The following is a 16101-nucleotide window of genomic DNA, read 5'->3' as shown; positions in this document are numbered from 1 at the left end:
TAGGGTTGTGTGTATGATGTAACGATTCGATACAGCTGTGGTTGTGAAAAAAAACCGAAAGCGTTTTTAAAATGCATCCCTGCTCTATCTTGATTCATGACATCATATTGACCTGTCAGATCACTCGTATAAGCTCCGCCCAGCAAAGTGCGGCAGTTCCTACCGCAGATGCCCCTTTAAAGGATTCTATGAAACCCTTTTTAAGAAGATAAAGCGCAACTTTGCACGAAGTATTCCATCTTACTGTTTTGACGACGCATGGTGCATCATATTCTTGTTTACCGAACTCGTTTACAGAACTATTTGCAGGACGTATTATTGTAGGGCCTGGAGGACCGTAATAGCTGATATATTATGGTAATCATAGATCGTTCGTATGACAGACGCAAGCCGAAATGACCAGAAAGTTGGAAATTTGCATGCACACATGTGTGGTGGCCAGCTGTAAATAATAATTAAAACTTTGATCTTTGGCATTTTTGTTTAATGCCGCAATATACCATGTGGGTCACGACGGCTATCTGTAAATAACGAGTCTAGAACTGACAAGAGGATGATTGATATCATGAGCATCGACCAACGCAACTGAGATAAGATTATATGTAATCAACCGAGTCCATATACGGTATCAAACTCAAAACAGATTCATGAACACCTTCGTAGATGTTCCGTTATTTCTTTCTACCAGCATCATTACATTTGACCATTCCCGAATACACATGACGTCAGTTTGTTTGTTTGTTTGTTGTTTAAGGCCGCACTCAGCAATATTCTAGCTATATGACGGCGGTCTGTAAAATAATCGAGTCTGGACCAGACATTCCGGCGATTAACACCATGAGCATCGACCCACGCAATTGGGATTGATGACATACTTCAACCAAGTCAGCGAGCCTGACCACCCGATCCCGTTGGTCGCCTTCAACGACAAGCATAGTCACCTTTTACGGCAAGCATGGGTTGATGAAGACCTATTCTACCCCGGATCTTCACGGGTCACATGACGTCAGATATGAGGGACCATATTATTCTTTAATCGTCCTGGGCCCGTTCCGGTGTAAGCCTATATGTTGAACTGACCCTGGTTTTACTAGTGTATCAACCAATGAACCTAGACATCGATATGAGTGCATGGATACTCAGTGAGCAGCTGTATGACCTGCAGCCAAAGGTCACAGGGGTCTGTAACCGAGGATTACAAACCAGTGGTTGATGACACACAAGTAATGAAACACGCTACCGGGATGATATACGATTCCAGCCAATAATTACCTCTCAAGTTTTTGTTTTTTGGTTTGTTATTTAACACCGCACTCAGCAATATTCCAGCTATAGGACAGCGGTCTGTAAATAATCGAGTCTTGACCAGACAATCCAGTGATTGACATCATGATCCACGCAGCTGACCACCCGGTCCCGTTAGTCGCCTCTTACGACTAGCATGGTCGCCTTTTACGGCAAGCAACCGCCTCCGTGGTCTAGTGGTAGAGCGTCCGCCCGGAGAGCGGAAGGTCCGGGGATTGATCCCCGGCCGCGTCAAGACGTTTAAAGATGACACTTGTTGTTACCCTGTCTGGCGCTCGGCATTAAGGGGCTAAAACAAGGACTGGCTCGGAGTCAGTTTATACTGTGTCTGAGTGGGGTATTCATGTTAAACTGCGGCATGGTATCTCAGTGTGCTAGCACTATAAACCGGCATCAGTCCGGAGTAGTACAAGCAGCCACACAAACACACACACGTTCATGCATGTCGCTATATAAGTGCAATAATCTTGGACATGTTAAACCCCATTCACCTCACCTTTTACAGCAAGCATGGGTTGATGATGACCTATTCTACCCCGGATCTTCAAGGGTCTCACCTCTAAACAGGGTATGGGAAACACTGTGCTGGGTACTAAAAGCACCGGAACGTAACAAGAAAGCAATGCCGAAATAATATGTGTGTATGCGTGTGATCTGTATGGTGTGTGTCACACACCTGATCCCGTTAGTCGCCTCTGATGGCATGGGTTGCTGAAGTCAAATTGGTTACCCGCCTCTTCACGGGGTTCATCCGCAAAGAGTGAGTGAGTGAGTGAGTATGGTTTTACGCCGCTTTTAGCAATATTCCAGCAATATCACGGCGGGGGACACCAGAAATGGCCTTCACACATTGTACCCATGTCGGGAATCGAACCCGGGTCCTCAGCGTGTCGAGCGAACGCTTTAACCACTAGGCTACCCGACCGCCTCTCATCCGCAAAGAAGATACAAGGTGCAGCAATACAATGGGGCTAACGTCGCGTTCAATATTATTGCACTAATAGCGACTCGGGTAGACTCAAACCTTCCGTGATATTGGTCGCGGTGTCGAAGTGTCGAAGGCTCCATAACAAGCTGTGCAGAGTTACGTCCCTTGTTCGAGCCGGGAACCGCTTGTTGTGGGTTTAAATCTAAGATTGGTCCCAATTTATTCAGCGCGACCTTCGACCAGTGTTTCTTTAGGTTTCTTCACGCATAAAACTGGCACGCCGTAATAACTCAAAGTCACGCATCCAATTAGATATCTGTTTTGTCCTTTCAGTGACCGAGTAAATGTGCCGTTTTAACTGAGGAAATCTTAAAACTTCTAGTTCACTCTCCTACATTAAACTGACACACCGTTATATCATTGAGATAGGTCAAACCAACAAAACTTACACACGAGAACTGAAGAAATTAATTCCGGAATATTGATTTGTAATACTGTAGAAAGTCTTTCTTGACCCTACAATTATGAAGCTCATTTCTGGTGTCCCCTGCCGTGATATTGCGGGCATATTGCTAAAAGCGGCGTAAAACCATACTCCCTCACTCACTTTCTTGACCCATTAGCCAAATAACAGAAATATACTTTGGTTGGGGGAATTCGCGGTCGTCATCGGATGTGATTGTTCAGATGCTTTTGCAAATGATTTCACAGATTTTCCTTGTTTTCAGACTGAAGATTAAAAATGTGGAATATGTTTTTAATATTTAATATTTTCGCTAGATTATTTTGCTAATATTGTTCATATTGTCATTAATGACCTTTTCATCCGTTACAATATCTACAACGGCTAGCCATGCGTGATTTACAAGATATACTAGTATGCAGAGCTCTAGATAAGCCTTTGGTTATTTGAGTATTTTACCAAGGGCTTTTGATTGGGAATCCACAATTTTTTTAGCGTTTTCAATTTTCTTTACCCACCTGTTTCTTGAATGTAACTTTTGTTAAGTGAATCGCGATCGGCTGATACACACTCATATTATCTAATAGTTGTAATATACGCATTTCTTATATATCAGAATTTATAGTTTTTGTTGCGTATTTGATTTGCGTATTCAGTATATTTTATAAAAATCAGATACTACTTCTCGCTATCGCTAAACAAAGATCTAAGGACATCCCATTAAGGGTCACGTCAGAGCGACCTTTCATCCGACCAACCAGGGCGTCGCTTACCAGATCATGAAAGTGACAGTCGGAATGTGTTTCCTAATCATGCAACCTCGAAAACGTCGACACGGGGTATTCCGAACGACAGTTACGACTCGTTCGACTCATCCGTCAAAATAATCGTCTATCTCTCGCTTCAGTGGGAAAAACATTTAAACGAAGGAGGCGTTGAACAGTATGTGGGAAGCATTGCTATACAATCTCAACCATATATTAGACATTCCGGAATGTTCGTTTGTTCAGTTTTCAAAATTTTAATCGAAAACTGTCAACATATTTTTCAAACGTAATCTGAAGTCGCCAGGTCACGTTTCGTTTCCGGAGCATAACTCAGAAACCGTTCATTATTTTTTCATGAAACTTTGCAGGTCTGTCAAGTACATGCTGAACTGGTGCCTTTTGCTATTTAGAAATTTTAGAAATTTTTATTTTTTACGTTTCCATGGCAACAAAATGGACTTAGGCTCTGTGAGGGTAGGGTTCGTTTCCGGAGCATAACTCATAAACCGTTCAATATTTTTTCATGAATCTTTGCAGGTTTGTCAGGTACATGCTGAACTGGTGCCTTTTGCTATTTAGAAATTTTCGAAATTTTTATTTTTTTTACGTTTCCATGGCAACAAGAAGGACTTAGGTTCCAAACTCTTCTTTTTTTACAATTCCCATGACAAGTTCCACCTCGGTTAAAAAAGGTTAGGGTTTGTTTAGATTTAATTATGTCATTTATTCTGCAACAGGGCCGGGGGATATAGCCACGTTAGTGGCAAACTCTTGTTTGTCATTTCAGTCGTCGGTCAAAGTTCGCGAAAGGTCGTTCTGACGTGACCCGTAATGGGATGTCCTCAGATCTTTGTTAGCGGCAGCGAGAACTCAGGTCAGATTTTAATGAGATTGATTGAATGTGTATTTTACGCAAATATGGAGCTTATCTGGAGCTCTGATATATGCAACTTCAATACATATTTTTGAAAGGAGTGCAAGGGCTCTGTTCTATTAGCGTGTAAGTGACTTGCTGTTTGTGTATAACAACCATGTAGACCTTGTAGGAAAATAGACTGTTAATGACGTCAAAACCTTGCCCTAATTGGATGTTCGTCATATCCCTTGAAAAAAGAATCTTGCAGATAGCAGCATTTATCATAATAATAGATAGTGTTATGGATGTGATAGACCAATCCGAAAAACTAGGTATCACGAACCGATAATTATAGAAATGAGGTCACCTTTCAGGATCTTCTTTTAATCTCCATACATCGATTCCACGTCTGTTTGGCTAATAAAATATTGACCAAAGTTCCCAGTAAGTTTAGATAATAACCATAGTTCGTTATAAGCATATAAACAGCATATATACATCAAATGGCCGGGACTAAAAAATAAGTTCGTTATATCCGTCAGTTCGTTCTAAGCGTGTTCGTTATAAACGTAGTTTACTGTAGTTTGTTTTATGAGGTATTGGTGGTTGGGTGACAAACATGGCTGCAAATCATTTGGCACTGTTTTATAATTGTGTTGGTTCATTCAAACATTGTATTCATAGCCGGTTTTTAAAGTTCCTTTATTGAGCGAAATTACGACTATTAGCAACTCTCTTTCTTCGCGTACTCGAAAAGCATTGAGACAGTCTCGAATGCTACGAGATCACTATACAATGGATTACGTCACATTTTAGCATGACAACTGACTCCACCATGTGAGGAAAAATCAACGGGTTTTCCGTTTATATATATTGAAACATATTGAAGTCAGTTCACATTAATAAAGAAATGAACAATAATAGCTTCACAGAATTCTTATTTAATCATGAACAAATTTTTTCAAGACAACCCTACGATATCAGTGACGTGGTTCAAAGCAAGTAATGCACCCCAAGTCTTGCATATCCAGTTATCAGCCAATCAGAAAACAGTAGACCGTTATTAGGCGTGGCTTACTCTTTGTCGGTTTATAGAAACATAAACGCAAAATATATTCCTTCGTTAGTCAATCAAATGGCATGAACTGACTTGCAATTTATTTATAACATTTCTTTCCATTCACTTTACGTTTAGTATTGGTGTATTTTCATGTTGTTTTTTTTGGTTCTTTTTCAAGTGTTACCAAACACCAAACCTAACGAGTGAAATATCTCCGTACAAAACCTATTTTTGAGTGTTAATATGGCATCACCAAGGGCTACAATAGCACGGTTCTGGTACCGTGAGCACATATGACACACCACTTTTCTGAACAAATATCTGTCAGCAAAATACTTATATGAATATATCATAATTAAGTCAATCGGTTAATGACCGATACTGTATGCCATGCCATTCAACATCTTCCCGAGGCAAAAGAGTTAACTCACTTTAAAAGTCCAGTTTCCACTTTTAAAGTCAGTTAACTCTCTTGCCTCGGGAAGATGGCCATTCAAGGGTTTAAACAAACTCGGCCACTTTTACTTGTTTTGTGATTAATGTCATGAACCTCCACACTGATCTCACGACATTTGTGACATCATTGACCTCGATTGTCCGGCATATAATAAATACGCATTGTTACGTGTTGATTCCCAAATTCAAACGCGAAGGTTAACCCTAAAATCGGCAAGTACAGAAATATGTTGTGAAATCAGCAAATAACCGCAAAAGATTAATGAATATTTAACAAATTATATTGAAACACGCAAGTTTACAATCATAAATGGTAATACAATGAGTCAAGATATATGGCAGCAACAATAATTAAATGTGGCACATGCTCCGTACAAGAATCCAGGAAACAGTTGAAACAGGCAGAAAAGTAGCTAATTCGCAAGTCAGATCGTAAAGGGTTGGACTCTTGCTCTTGGATTGGTACAACCAGCCTTCTAGAAACTGTTTCCTAATGAAACATCTTGAACGATGTAATCTATACCAGCGTCGATAGTCAAAGTAGGACAACTCTCAGCCGTCGTTAACAAAATCTAGAAAAAAACGGCACTTGACATTTTACGACCGTTTCAATCTGCTACCACTAATATAATAATCACCACAAATAGACTTAATACATCTACTGCCTCATAACACCATTATCTTTCATGACTTTTGGAACGTGATTCCCAGATAATTAGTCTAATTTGATTGTACAACTATATTAGCCGTAAAAGGCGATTATGCTTGTCGTTAAAGGCGACTAACGGGATCGGGTGGTCAGGCTCGCTGAGTTGGTTGATGCATGTCATCGTGTCCCAATTGCGTGGATCGATGCTCATGATGACAGCGATGGATTTCCTGGTCCAGACTCTATTATTTACAGACCACCGTCATATAACTGAAATATTGCTGAGTGCGGCGTTAAACAACAAACAAAACAAACAAAATCATTCGAATCGTTCTCAAAATGAGGCTGTAACAGCATTAGATCCAGGATGCACAATAGAATGGAAATATTCTAGACAGGATATAGTCGAAGATGCAAGAGGGTCTCTTCCCCGTGATTCCTACATTGTATTATCACTGCATGGCTCAATAAAAAGAACAGATTAACATTGTAAATCAATCTATAAGTTGCGTTTCTTTATTTCTTCAGTAAAATGTCTCTGCTTCTGCCTCGACCATATTTGCTAATTCCGAATGTGCAGGAAAGTGTTCGTCTATTAAGCCTATTAAGAATCTGGGGAAAGGAAGTGACACTAGTTTTGTAGAATAAATCGCGTATCACTTTTATGATTTTAAAAGCGGTGCCAATGCAGCATCTGTGAAACGCAACACTAAAATACATTAGTGTTACGCTCATGTTCCAGGACGGTGTACGTTTTCACATTCGTAGAGATGCAGCACTATGCGACAGGACAAATAAAAATGTGCTTGTACAAACACTTGTCATTCTACCACTAATAAAATATTTACAGATAAATTAAAACTAAGAGCAAATAGTGTTAGACTGAACTAGAATGCATGTATTGATTCCTCTATGACATCAGTTTGGCTTTAATGTATCTGCAAACTGCAGAGACCCGGGTTCGATTCCCATCATGGGTACAATGTGCGAAGTGTTCCTCGCCAAGATATTGCTGGAATATTGCTAAAAGCTTATATTGTAAAACCATACTCACTCACTCTAATAATATGGAGCAGAGATTATTTGAGACTAACAACAAAACTGGGGGAATTACGGCGTATCTGTGAATGTGATCATTCATATCCCAAGTGAATAAATTGTGTAAACCACTGGCCTTTGGCAAATATGACAGGTAATCCATAATTCCGATTTCAATGGGGTGATTTTTTATACATTGTACCTTTAGTCATATATTTAGTAAGAAATGGAAAAAACCGAATGAACATTCAACTCTCCATAGTAAATTACAGCTTCCTTCCTTCCTAGTGGTAGAGCGTCCACCCGGAGAGCGGAAGGTCGTTGCATCGATCCCTTACCGCGTCATACCAAAAGACGTTAAAAGGAGGTACCTGTCTGGCGTTCCGTATCAAGGGTCTAAAGGAAGGACTTCTCGGTTAGGAGTCAGGTTTCTGTGTCTGAGCAGGGTACTCATGTTGAAACTGCGGCATGGTGTGTTAATGGGCTATCACTATTAAATCTGCATTAGTCCGGACTAGCACAAGCAGCCACGCATACAAACCCACACACACGTGCATGTACGTCGCACTATAAATGCCTTCATCTTGGACGCGATGTTAAACCCCATTTCACCTAACCCACGTCCTTGCAGACGGCCACCACTACAGAGTAGCATATGTCTATTTGTTTGTTGTTTAACGCGGCACTCAGCAATATTCCAGCTATATGACGGCGGTCTGTAAATAATCGAGTCCGGACCAGACAATCCAGTGATTGACAGTATGAGCACTGATCCACGCAATTGGGATACGATGACATGCATCAACCAAGTCAGCGAGCCTGACCACCCGATCCCGTTAGTCGCCTCATACGACAAGCACAGTCGCTTTTCACGGCAAGCGTGGGTTGCGTGGGACCTATTCTAGCCCGGATCTTCACGGGTCGACCGAGTCGCATATGTCTTAGTGTAGTCCTAGTTGTTAACTGTCAAGGCGATGTTTTCAGTTTGTGAGTCGGTTAAAATTTATTCACATCCCTTATATTTCAGCCGTGGTGTAATATGGTTTCAGTTTGTGACGTCGTGAACAATTAATGACGTCACATCGTATTTTATCAACGATCGAGCAATATTATTATATCATTATATGGGTGTTTTCATATAGGTCTTGTTATGGGTCCAATACAGCCTGCCTCGGCGTTGCTTTAGGCATATGACTAACCGAAGACCTATAACAAGGCAAATATGAGAACACCCATTTTATGACATATTTATTAATTGATTACCTGAACTATAAGTTTCCAAGTATTAATTGACTTCCTAAACTGTATGTTTCTTAGAAAAAAGGATCCACGCTCTTACGGACTGTGATGGCGGCAGTCTATCGTCTTGTCGAGCTGCAGAGAGTTTTTCATGTTAAACACATATATTGGTCGTAATGCTGAGATCGCTTTGTGAAATAAGTCCCCGACTATTATCAGTTACATTCTGGAAGAGAAGTGAATGATGTCCGGGAATACCTGTGACGAGCTCTGAGTTAAAGCTAACTGATTGTAAAATTAGCGATTTTATATAACTGAACACCAGAAATTGTTATTTGGGGTCCTTTGGGAGCTTTCCTAATGTAAGCTGGTGTCACAAAACAGCTGGTGATAAGCCAATCAGACCATTCTCGGCACGGCACAGCATGTAATAGAGAATGGCCATCAGTGAGAGGAATTGGGACCCATAACACGAATTACGGTCCGAGCAAGCGTTTCTAAAAGGTTTGGTTCATATATTGTCACCAGGGACCTATTTTCATCATTTTCACACCTGTCTGGCGGGGTCATATACTCTGGTAGATTGCCTTAATTGCCCAACAGATCAATACGTTCTATATCGGCCTGTGAAAAACAATGGACAACCAATATGATGCACATGACTGACCAATGTCTTCAACGCACCCAAATCACGATCACGTCTGCTTCTAAATCAAGAGTTTATGTGATTAGTTTTGACTTCTGTTCACGTCACTAGCAAAACAACATGTCATGATGTTATGAAAGCGCTAAACATAGAAATGTATATTCGAGACTCGGATAGGCGAGCACATTACACATGCGCAGTTTTGTTAAAGAGATCATCTCTCAAAAGGTCAACTGGTTTTGACCTTTAGTAAAATCGTCAACATCTTTTCTTGCAAAGATCAGTGCTCCCGCGTCATGCAAAGCTAACGATGGAACGACATGTGACCAGACGCTGTAGGTTGCAAGCTCGGCTAATTCTCGTCTGTAAGTGTAGCGGCTGCTCGTCACAACGCGCTGCCACCATCTCACGATCAATAGTCACCGGGGCGATATGACGTCACAGCTCGTGCTCGCACCAGTAGAACAATACCTTCTAAATGGTTATGACGTCATTAGCTCGTATTGGGACTATCTTGTAACATTTCCGTGTTTTTCTGGGAATAACTCTTGTGAATCGGTGCCGTGCAAGTCTGAAGGTCGGCAGGAGCGACTCTAGCGCGTCTGATATGGCGTGGTACATGGAGGCGCACGTCACAAGGTTGACAAACACATTAGCGTCGACAGTGAACAACTTAATTCCAAGAACAATATGGACATATACAACAAAATGCATGCTTTGAAAATAAGCTGTCTCATTTAATTTTGGGTATGATGTCATCGTGATCCAGAGGTTTATCATGGTTATCCCGGGGTTACCATAGCGTATCTTTTATTTTATTTTACAGGCACATTAATTGTATCTCAATGATGACAAAATGGAGAAGATATTGGACAAGTCCAATGCTTCCGTTACCGACTGGACCAATGACAGACTTGCAGCAAGATGTTTACAGTTTCAGAGCAACACACAACAACGTACATAGATTTTGGAGTTAAACGTATCTACATTCGGTTTACTGTTTATTCAATCACATGGAAACATACTAAGGATTTAATGAGGATTTTAACAAAGCTAGCTAAAGGAAATATATTTTAAAAAACAGGAAACTTTAATTTACTTACCCCCTATTTTTCTCAAGTTAGCCCGTATATATATTCGTGTGTCCTTGAAAATGCCACGAGCCCGCGGCAAGCATGTGTCGTTGTGTGTCGCCTGCCCACGGACAATGAGTGTTATTCTTCTAATAATAACCTGTGCATCTTTATTTATGTTACGGCTGCCAAATATCAACATGTTTACTAATTCCGACATCAAATGTCTGCCATGACTTCACAACGCGCTGATGACGTCAGAGACCTCGATTCAGTCACTGATCAGCGTACGTCGCCATTTCGGGAAATATGAACATTGATTTGTTGGCGGTAATAGTTTTAAATAGATGCGGGTGTCTGATTTCTAGATCTTGGAAGAAGGACATCGGCTCAGCGAAGCCCAGACAGACCGTGGTGTTGTCAGACATGTTTGAATGAACAGCTAGTGTCCTGATGCTCACCTACATATACACCTGCATGGTGGCGGAGTGCACCTATACCATATACAACAGGCATGGACGATTCTCACTCAGACAATTTTTCTAATCGATCATTGCAGATGCTCGTTTGGAATGCTTGTAATGGCGTAAATGTATACACATCATATATTCCGTGTGGGGATTCCGGTTGTTATTGTTGGTTTGTTGTTTAACGCCGCACTCAGCAATAATCCAGCTATATGACGGCGGTCTGTAAATAATCGAGTCTGGACCAGACAGTCCAGTGATTAATATCATGGGGAGTCCGGGCCAGAATTAATCACCAATATATATAAAAAGCAACTAAATGTGAATCGTGTTTTTGTTTGTGTTTTGTTTAACGCCACACAACATTGTTCCAGCTATATGACGGCGGTCTGGAAATAGTCGAGTCTGGACTAGACAATCCAGTGGTTGACATCATGATCATTGTCAACGCAACTGGGATACGATTACGCAATGAAACATGTGACCGAGCCTGGCCTGCCAATCTATGTAGTCTCCTCTTACTACAAGCAAGGTTGGCGCGGGTCGATATTCTTATCCGGGACCCCGAGTAAGAATGGAGATAGGGTGGTCAGGCTCTGTGGCTTGATTGTGTGCGGCATGGGACATTGATCCGGCTCATATATCAGCCACTAGCGACAGGCCGCCTTTAGAATTGCCTTCGGAGCGTAAAACAAAACAAAATGACAACATGCACCGTTCGATATAAAAAATAAACAAAACAAAACATTATGGTGAGGAAAGCCTAAATTTGGATACGCAAAGACCGGGTTTTGGACAACATAATTTTGATACAATTTTAAACATGGCCGTTATGGCAACCATATTGATTGTTTTTTGCCCATTACCATTTGTGTTCGTATTTGATATGCAAATTAATTCATAATATGCAGAAGAAGTTATGTTTGGTGTAATTTTGATTATTTTTTTACCCTGCTTGATTAGGCCTTTTGGCCATGTTAATTTTTAAAATGACCGCCGTATCAGCCGCTTTGAAAAAGGTCTTTTTTTAGGGCGAATACATTGCCGTTACTTCTTATATCCCTTTTAAATTGTGTATGATGTTGTGCGATGTTACATTTGGTTGTGTATTGTGATACTTGACACATCAATCTTTCACCCAACTTTTCTCTGTGTATCAATATGTAACGTATGCTGTACGTACCGTGAAGATATGTTACTTTCTGGCATATTCTTTTTAACCTTTGTAAGACATTTCCCATCTCATGTAATATACCGGAGTGTGAGTGAGTGAGTGAGTGAGTGAGTGAGAAAGCCCTAAGTGATGCACGTCTCAGACGTTTACCACATTTGGTGAAACCCACGAGCAAGGGTATGATTCCCTCCAAATTTTGAAACATAATCAGAGCTAACCGGAATTCGAACCACAATCATAGGTTTCTGACGTACCCCAGGGACGCAACTCTGCACAGTGAATTGCGACGACTGGTCCACCCGATCCCCTAATATTCCGGAACAATTAATGGTGAGGTTGGGTGCATTCTGTTTTTATTTTTATATTGAATGCAGACATATAGGTTACTTTTTTCAGGGACCGCCTCCGTGGTCTAGTGGTAGAGCGTCCGCCCGGAGAGCGGAAGCTCCGGGGTTCTATCCCCAGCCGCGTCATACCAAAAGACGTTAAAAGATGGTACTTGTTGTTACCCTGTCTGGCGCTCGGCATTAAGGGGCTAAAACAAGGACTGGTCGGCTCGGAGTCAGTATACTGTATCTGAGTGGGGTATTCATGTTAAACTGCGGCATGGTATCTCAGTGTGCTAGCATCAGTCCGGACTAGTACAAGCAGCCACACACACACACATACACGTGCATGCACGTCGCTATATAAGTGCAATAATCTTGGACGTGACGCTTAACCCCATTTCACCTCACCTACTTTTTTCGGTCATTTGTTTCCTTCATCATCCGTTCCGGGTTTGTGTTGAGTTTACTGCTAGTTTTCTATCAGTGACAGCCTACTCATTTCATGGCGGCCCATGTAAATACAACCGCTCAAAGGTTGTGAGTAAAAATCATTTATACCAAATCAAGGAAGGTTAAATGTATTTTTATATTATCTGGCATCAAACACGATAACACGATATTTACCTGTCCAAACAAAAATTGTAAGACCGCCCTTATTCCACTCACTCAGTCGACGGTATACAGTACGGGGTCTAGCTTTCCACGTTGCCGTAATGCTTTGCTTGTCTCCGCCTGCTGAAGTTGGTGTGTGTTGAAGTAAGCGTTCATTCACGACAAATTTGATAATTTTCTACTATGCACATTTCATCTATATCTATGTCATTAGGTCGGTATTTAATCTGTATTTAACCCATATATACACAAGTGCGATAAAAATACACGGCATTCTTACCACGGTGATGTGAATGTCCTGGGGTGTGATAGCTTTGATCTCTGAATAATCAATTGTAGGATGTGAAGGTAGTGTAGCCGACCTCGCGTGGATAAAAAAAACCATTTGACTATTAATGATAGGACGTTTTCATGTAAATCCATGAAAGGTATTGAAGCCTCTTTACGTTAATGTTACTGAGTGCGACTAATATGGTGTGACACGCGACTTCATACAGGTCATGAAACAAACACGGAAGAGTAGTGAGTGAGTTGGGTTTAACGCCGCTTTTAACAATATTCCAGTTATATCACGGCGTGTCAGCTTGGAGGAAAGCCCGAAGTGATGCAGGTCTCAGACGTTTACCACTTCGGTGAAACCCACGAGCACGGGTATGGTGCTGACAAACCTAGAAACATAATCGGGGCAAACCAGGATTCGAACCCACAATCATAGGTTTCTGGCATGTTCAAGGGACGCAACTCTGCACAGCGAATCGCGGCGCCTTAGACGACTGGGCCACCCGTGCCCCCACACGGAGGAGTAAACAGACGAACACATGATACAAATATTCCAGCAATATGACGGCGGGGGACACCAGAAATGGGCGTCAAACATTGTTCCCATGTGGGAAGCGAATCCGGGTCTCCGGCGTTACGTGCAACCACTTTAACCATCAGGCTAACGCGCCGCTCCTCGATATAAGTAAGGAGAGGAAAAGGAGAATAAGAATTAAGGAGAGATTGTCAATCTGAATTCCTTGTTAATGATTGTTTCGTTCCCAATTTTCGTGGGTTTTTTTAACACACTTACGTGAGAACGCCCTGATTTCCCACATTACATCAGTTTTGACCATTTGACACAGAGATCGGTGTCAAATCCAATGTTCATGTATATACTCTCTTTTGCCCAGCAGTTTATGATTAAAGTAAAAACTCCATTAAGAGGGGTACACAAAGTACGTGATCTAGACTACCAGTTGTCGGACTTTCATTTTTGTGGAAGCCTCGGTGGCTGAGTGGGTTGGACTTTGTGTGTGGCGATTAGGTGCCTCACTCTGGCAGTGTGGGTTCGAATTCCGGACGGGACTCAACCCGAAAAAGTACGAGAATCTGTACTTTACTCAGAAAGTGTTATCCCAAATATAACATTTGGTACAACTCCATTAAGGTTACATACGATTAAGATGACTCATTAACATTGTCTTGAAAAATATAGATCTTACTGGGTAACATGAAAGCCGGCATGCCAAATCACAGATCCTTCAACATGCATCGTGCAATCATGACTTTTACCCAAAATGCAACACGGCTCCACGGTTCAACAAGTCAGGAGTCCCTAATGTAAACAGTTGAATAATATGGACGGTGATCTCCGCTCTGCAAGTTGCCGTTACTTTTAGGAAATAGGTTGGGGGAACTAATTCCTGCCCAGATCCTGTTAATCCTATTCAGTTAGGTTATTGATACCGTATTGTGTTGGGCTGTCAAAACAGCCTGGCGGGCCACCAAACCGTGACCTTCAGCTCGACTTATGCGTGGGAGGGAATCCCCCGCATGTGACGGAAAAGGCCGAACACATCCGAGGTGTCTCGAAGAAAAGAAGCACTGTGCGAACTGCCATGTACTTGATGAAAACAGTCACTGAGTGGATTGCTTCTCAAGTGAATATCGGTTCGCATCACAAACATTCACCGCATTCCTGCATGGTTTGAATGGTTTGGTAATCAATGTCAACGAGGAACAAAGGCTCGACCCGTGTCTCAGCCAGCTAGAACAATGTCATTGATATTATTTAAATGACGTTTAGCTTGAAAATATTATGGGCCTGATAAATAAAATAAAAAATAGTTTATTGGTAGAAATGTATCGAACTAACTATAAAATGTATACGAACTAAAACATTGATAAGAAGGAATAACATTATTTATTTATAATATTTAGTATCATCGTGGTATTACATTACGCATGGTAGCAGTACAGTTATTATGTCGATACATACACACGAAACGTCGTATCTTTTTATGATTTAGATACATACAAGCGCGGTCTACAGCAACCCACGCTTGTAAGAGGCGACTAACGAGGTCGGGTGGTCAGGCTCACGGACTTGGTTGATGCGTGTCATCGTATCCCAGTGTTGAGCAGTCTTACAGCTATTTGTTGTGTAAGTTACGTGTGAGAAATATGTGGTTTGATAGTTACTAGTTTTCCAGTGTTGGGTCACCTTTATTTTAAATGTACAATACCATTATGATACCTGCACGCTTCATCTGCATCTGTCTTCCTTCGTGGTATACTTCTTGAAACTCTCACACTATTTATTTCGGTATTTTCTCAATAACCCGTATTATATTGAGTGCCACATTTTTAAGTAACCGTGTCCCAATATAATCAAAGTTAAACCCCCCAAAACGTATTTGTGCTTTTGCTGTAATACTTATATTTCAAGTTTAAATAGCAAACACATCTTATACTGGTATGATTATCAATTTTAATTGTCTTTTGTTAATGAGAAAGGCATGTGTTCGGATATTGTGTTTTTTACAAAATGTGTATTGAGTGATACAGAATAAAGGTTGGTACCCCTTAACCCACACGGGTCACTGTTTTAGGTGTATTATTTTGCAATGCAACCAGTCGGCAAATATGAAATTAAGATTAATACTAATCCACAACTGTAAATGAAAATTTGGAGTCTTACTTGAGTACATGAGTGGGTGTTTTCACCATTTTTGAAATTCACTGCTGTATGTGGAAACCCATGCACACTGATACATG

The sequence above is a fragment of the Haliotis cracherodii genome, unplaced genomic scaffold (genome assembly GCF_022045235.1).
Source record: "Haliotis cracherodii isolate W230 unplaced genomic scaffold, xgHalCrac1.p SCAF_18, whole genome shotgun sequence".
Classification (NCBI taxonomy): domain Eukaryota; kingdom Metazoa; phylum Mollusca; class Gastropoda; order Lepetellida; family Haliotidae; genus Haliotis; species Haliotis cracherodii.
This window is presented reverse-complemented; position numbering follows the sequence as displayed.